Here is a 6,000-nt window from a genome sequence, read left to right on the forward strand (position 1 = left end):
TAAAAATAGTATTCTTTACAATATTAGATGAAACTTCATTCCAAGCCCATGCAGGGGAGTTCATGATGGTGTGAGAGTATTATAACCAGAGAAAAAAAATGAAATTCCCTAAGTAGCCTATGAGCGCCACAGTCTCAGAAAATACTGGGGAAAACACTGATTTTACTTTACTGATATGAGATACATTTCAATGTTATTATAGTCTTTTTCTATATTCTTCAGTATGACACAAACATGTGATTGTATAGTGGTAATATTATGTATGACTCTGTCACCTGATTCTCACTGTATGAGCACCTAAACAATGAGAGCTGTTCTCTTTAACATTTACAATAAAGATCCCAAAACACTGTAAATACACATTTTGTCCATAGACAATGTGGAAGAAAATACACATTTGGAATGATGTCTGGAAAGAGCCCTTTGGCCTCCAGACCTAAATTGTGATTCCTGTCTGTCTCCGGCACCCTGCAGATACACATTTGCATAACACCAGTTGGTCTCAGGATGTCTGGACCTTGATCACTATAGCCGCTTTTAGACAGAGCACCAAGCCGCCAGTTTGCCCGTCCTTTTGGCGGATTGGTCTGTGTTTTTAGACAGAGGGCTGCAAATCGGGGGTCTGCTCTGGTCCGCTGATTTTCCGCCTCGGAGGGTACACTTATCTCCACCTCGCCTGCTATCTAAAAACAAGGTGGAAATGTGCTGGCCTCTGCGTGAGGCGGGCAGAGGTGTTGATGACCTGCACTGTTGTGCGACCCACAGCCGGGGAGTTTTAAAACCAGGAAACAGCTGATCACAGCAGTCAGTCCATCACTTCATCCACGGACATTAAGATGAACAACTGGACAGCCGCTGAGATCCAGGAGATGCTAGCGTCTCTTCAGTCTCTGTAGCTGTTTGGTTGTGTTAGCTTGATGTTGTGTCGGCAGGCTAAGGGCGTCGCTACTTTAAAATTTAAAGCCCCCCGCTAAGAACCCAGTTCTAAACTCCAATGGGGTGCAATGTAAAGCTCTTATTTTGAAGTCAAATTTGCTGTCAACTGTTTACAGCCCAACTTCGAGCTTCACATCACGTCACATGTTTACGCCTACCTCAGAGGCGGCTTTGGAAAAGGAGGAATATTACGCCTCCATTTTAGAAAGACAGGCCGGCACATTGCCGCCCTAACCTTGGAGCAAATGTCCTGCGTTTTCTATCTAAGGGGCCGTCCACACGGGCGAAAACAATCTTTTTTTTCTCCGTCTTCCTCGGCATCGTTTTAAGAATATTTGGGTCCACACGTCTCCACCGAAACCGACCGAAAATGCTGTAGTTTATATTCCAGGCCTCTAGGTGGCGCTTGACATTCACCAAAAACGGAGAAGAAGACACGGAGAATGCGCATTAAGCTTGCGCGCTGTAAACAAACAGACAGTAGACGGAGAAACCGAACACGACAAGAAGAAGATGAAAATGGCTAGAGCAAGGAAACCAGAATCGTTTGTGTGGACCGGTAATGAGGTCGAACTGCTGCTGCGACTCACACTCAACTACAAGGCGAGTAAGTTGCAAGAAAGGCTCAATATCTACTGCGGCACGAACACGAGCATGTAGTTCGCCATTGTTGTTGTTGTTATGGGACGTCGCGGGGTGGGGCGATGGCGTCATTGTTTTGGAAATTATGCGGATTCGCTGTCGGGAGGGCTGCGTTTTCGGATTTCTCCACCCTGAGACCCGCTTTCAAAAAAGTAAGTTTTCAGGCGCTGCGTTTTCAGGATCCATATGGACGGTCGGCAAAAACGATGCAATACATGTGCGTTTTCGCAAAACAGCGTTGTCGTCTGGACGGGGCCTAAAAGGGCTTATGTTAAATGTGTGCCCCCACACCTTCCCCTCACCCTGCTGTTCACACTCTCCAAAGATCAGACCCTTTGCCTTTTGTTTACCTTTTCTTTGAACCTGCCCTTCCTTTTTCTTTGTTCTGACTGTATAAAATGCAACTGTTTCAGTTGCTTTGGGCCCACTCAGCAGCTCAGATCCGCTCTACCAGTATTTTTGAAAAACACATCACTGCAGCAAACTGCTCAACAGGACTTGAATGACTTGAGTCACTGGATCGGTGTGGTGTGGTTCTGAGTAGGGGTGTCAACGTTTACAATTTGTTCTACACGTGTAAACGGGGCTTCTAACCGACGTGTACCCGGTTACACGTCGGAGATTTAAGATCTCGTTCTATCGCAGCTGCGGTAGCACCGATGCCAGCAGCAGTCTCTCCCTCCAACTTGTTCGGGTGTTTCCATCACGGGTGGTTTAGCATAGATCCCGTGCTGTTGTTGTAAGCCAACTTTGCCTGACATAGCCTTCACTCAACTTGATTTCCACTGGCAGTTTGTTCAAAAAACACACAGTGCTCCGCTTGTTGACCACTGCCATCGTGTCCCCCAGTCAACTTGAAGTGACGTGACGCGACACTGGCTGTGGCTGCGGGTCATTCATTTATTTTTTTTTTTATATCAACGTAACATTGTGCCCCATTCATCTATTATGTATGCGGATAACTGCACTAGTGGGAACATTTTAGTGTATAGTTAGTTAATGTTATTATCTGAAGCTTTCAGGCAACATTATCTTACTTTCACTTTTAAAAACTGCGTCCGTCCAATTTTCCTTCGGCCGTCGGTATCAATTTATAGCGGGTCGGCTCTGGTACGCAAATCTGTGCTACTGTCGGAAAACGGGTCGGATGCGGTGACCCGTGCAGGACTCTGGTCTAAGTGACCATTTTAATCCTCTAGCCAATTATCAAGCTAAATATCCAACATGCTAGTTAACGTCAAAGACTGTGGTGGAAGACGACGGTAAAATATTTCCACTGGATTTATTTATGCCTGAATTTTTAAGGTGTGGCGGCTTTTATTTTGCCGTGGCGGTGCGCCACACAGTCAATTACATGTAGAGGAAACCCTGAATAGTATATATATTGATGAGAAATTAACGAGGAGGAGGAGGAAAAAAAAAGACGTGTAAATGGTTATTGATTTTTCTAAACGGTTATGATTTGTTATCCGTGTACCCGTTTACACGTGTAGACGTTGACACCCCTAGTTCTGAGCATTATTTGTGGCTTTTTTGTGGTGGTTTATAATTGGATCCATTTACTGCAGTGTATTGTTGTCGTGTAGTCGTTTCTGAGGATGCTGAGCTCTGCAAACTTTATCTCTTGAGGGGTGGTCTCACTCTGTGTCACGGTGTGTTAGAACATGGATTGAACTTACACCGGAATATCCCTTTAAGAAGCTGCCACTCAGTGGACACAGATGTACAGATGCTACGCAGCTGAGAACTGGGCACCTGTTAGCTTCAGGTCGCACTGGAAGCTGCAGACTCTGGCTGGGTGCCACACGGATATTTCTATTCACTTTGCATGAGTAGACATGATTAAGAGTTAATAACCCTGCTGTCTAACAAGCCCGAGTAATGCAGCTCAAATATTTTCTTTGCGTTTTGTCTAAATGCAGCTTAAAAGCTTTATTGTGGGTGCAAGAAATTTGAAACTGGGGGTTATCAAGGAGCATGAAGTGTCAAAATAGAATAGAATAGAATAGCGTAGTCTTTATTGTCATGTACAGGAGAGTACAATGAAATAGAGGGTGCTCCTGCAGCAACAAATAAAAAAAGCAATACATAGAACAAATTTATATATATATATATATATATATATATATATATATATATATATATATATATATATATATATATATATATATATATATATATATATATTATATATATATATAAATAAAATAAAATACAGAAAAAGCTATTGCACATTTGAAAACGGCCAAAATGACCCTCTCTGCAGCTGCACTGCTAGCAAGCCCTCACTCTTCACTGCTACTAATTATTACTCTGTGCTTCGATCAGCTGAGCTGGCTTCTCTTTTGTTGGAGTTTCCAAGAACGGAAGTAATTTAAAATGTGGCGTTACATCGTAACGGTTGAACATAGGGGATAATTAAGTACAGTAATTTCTATAGTTGCAAGTAGATATTGTTATATATTAGCCAACTAACCTCCTAATCACCTAATGATGCAATTTCCACTTCCTTTGTGTGGGTCCAGTGCAGTTGAACATGTGAAATAAGTTGACATTTGTAAATTCCTGTAAGTTGCAGGGTTTTACTTTACTTGTTTTACTTAATAGTTTTAAAAGCTTGTATCAGGTTTGCAAACATTTATATTTTGTATTTCTGTTGGTTTCATGTAATTTCAAATAGCTTTTGAACCATTTATTACAAAAGGAAAGACGGATTGCCCCTGAAAATGTCAAGTGGTGTAACCACAACAAAAAGAGAAATATTAAATATCTATTTCCACTTACAGTGTGTACAAGTGTAATCATAAAAACAGTTACTTAATCTTAATATATTCGTTAAAAATAGATTTGATTAGGATTATTTTAAAATAACATTTCAATGCGTATTTGCAATATAGACCAAGAAAAATGCTGAAAACCCTTGGCGTTTTCTAAATAACATTTGACAAATTATGTAGAAACTGTAAAAAAATATGGTAGTACATTGCAATAGAGGATTACATCTTATTCCTCATGAATTTTCCTGTAAAAAATACTGGTTACACCAATTGACAAAACCAGTTACACCACCTGACCATGTTGCTTTTACAGAAGACACTGGCACTACAAATCAAGCATGACAGTCAACAAGGTCAATTGAACTTGTGCTTTTTATTATTTTCAATTAAGAAAATGTTTTCTCTTTTCTATTGTTAATTAATTTAAGAATCATTTTAGGAAACAAACATGGCAACAAAAATCATGTGAAATCATGTTCATGTGGCAAGGTAAATGGTAGGGCTGTAACGATACACCAAACTCATGATTCGGTTTGTATCACAATTTTTGACCCATGGTTCGATACAGACCTCAATTTTATTTTATTTTTTTAAATTAAGCATCTTATTTATGTAACATTTCAATAACTTCTGTATATAATACTCCGATAGTATCAGATGCGCAGTATTGGCAACCTGAACCAGTGTGAATGGATGAGCGGCTGCGCGTATGGAGGGCATGGCGATCGAACAGTCTGTTAACTGCACAGATCTCTCACTCAACTTAATAAAGAGAAATTTCCCACAAAGCAACGTTGCAGAACCAAACTAAGGTAACGTAGTAACTGTTTTTGGCAACAAGCAAAACAATACCGCAACTGTGCATGAAGAAGCGTCCGTCCTCCTGTTTGTCCTACCGATTCATCGTCACATTTCTCCCCAAAAAACAGCATCTGTCACCGGCAAAAGACTTTCACTCACTGAGTGTTTTAAAGAAATCTCTGTGACGGTTAGCCCTTCTGACCGAGACTTCAGTAAACTTTCCCCTGGAAAACAGCCTCTGTCCTTGCAAGTGACTGAGTCAGACAGCGACCTGTTTACTGATGACAATTATGTAATTATGTAATTTAGAGCGAAAAAACATAACTTTTGTCAGTTTCCAGGATGTTTGGTGGGTCAGGATCTCAATCACAACACATTAAAACAGCATCCATATGATTATAACTTATCCGGGTTTTAGATTGACAGGGGGACACCTGGGAAACACTTTGAAAACAGACATGTCATCATCATGACGTGTACCGTCATGTCTCTTTAGAAGCGGCAGCGCCGGCTTTCTGTGTGAATTACACAGCAGTTCGTCTTTACTTCAGCGGTGCTTCGCTCTGTGTGTAGGGCTGGGACGATGCGCATTGTCCCAAACAGGAAGTGGTAGTACCTGCGTTGGCTGAGAATAGCCCCTCTCACACAGAGACGCTGCATTAACGCCGCAGCAGCGGTTCGTCAATTCTCCACCATTGGTCATTCACACAGAGGGAAGCACCGCTGGAATAAAGACGAACCGGCATGTAATTCTCCAAAAGAGACGCAACGGTACACGTCATGATGATGTCGGGTGTTTCCCAGGTGTCCCCCTGTCAATCTAAACCCGCATCTAGTGAATGGC

The sequence above is a fragment of the Sparus aurata genome, chromosome 10 (assembly GCF_900880675.1).
Source record: "Sparus aurata chromosome 10, fSpaAur1.1, whole genome shotgun sequence".
Classification (NCBI taxonomy): Eukaryota; Metazoa; Chordata; class Actinopteri; order Spariformes; family Sparidae; genus Sparus; species Sparus aurata.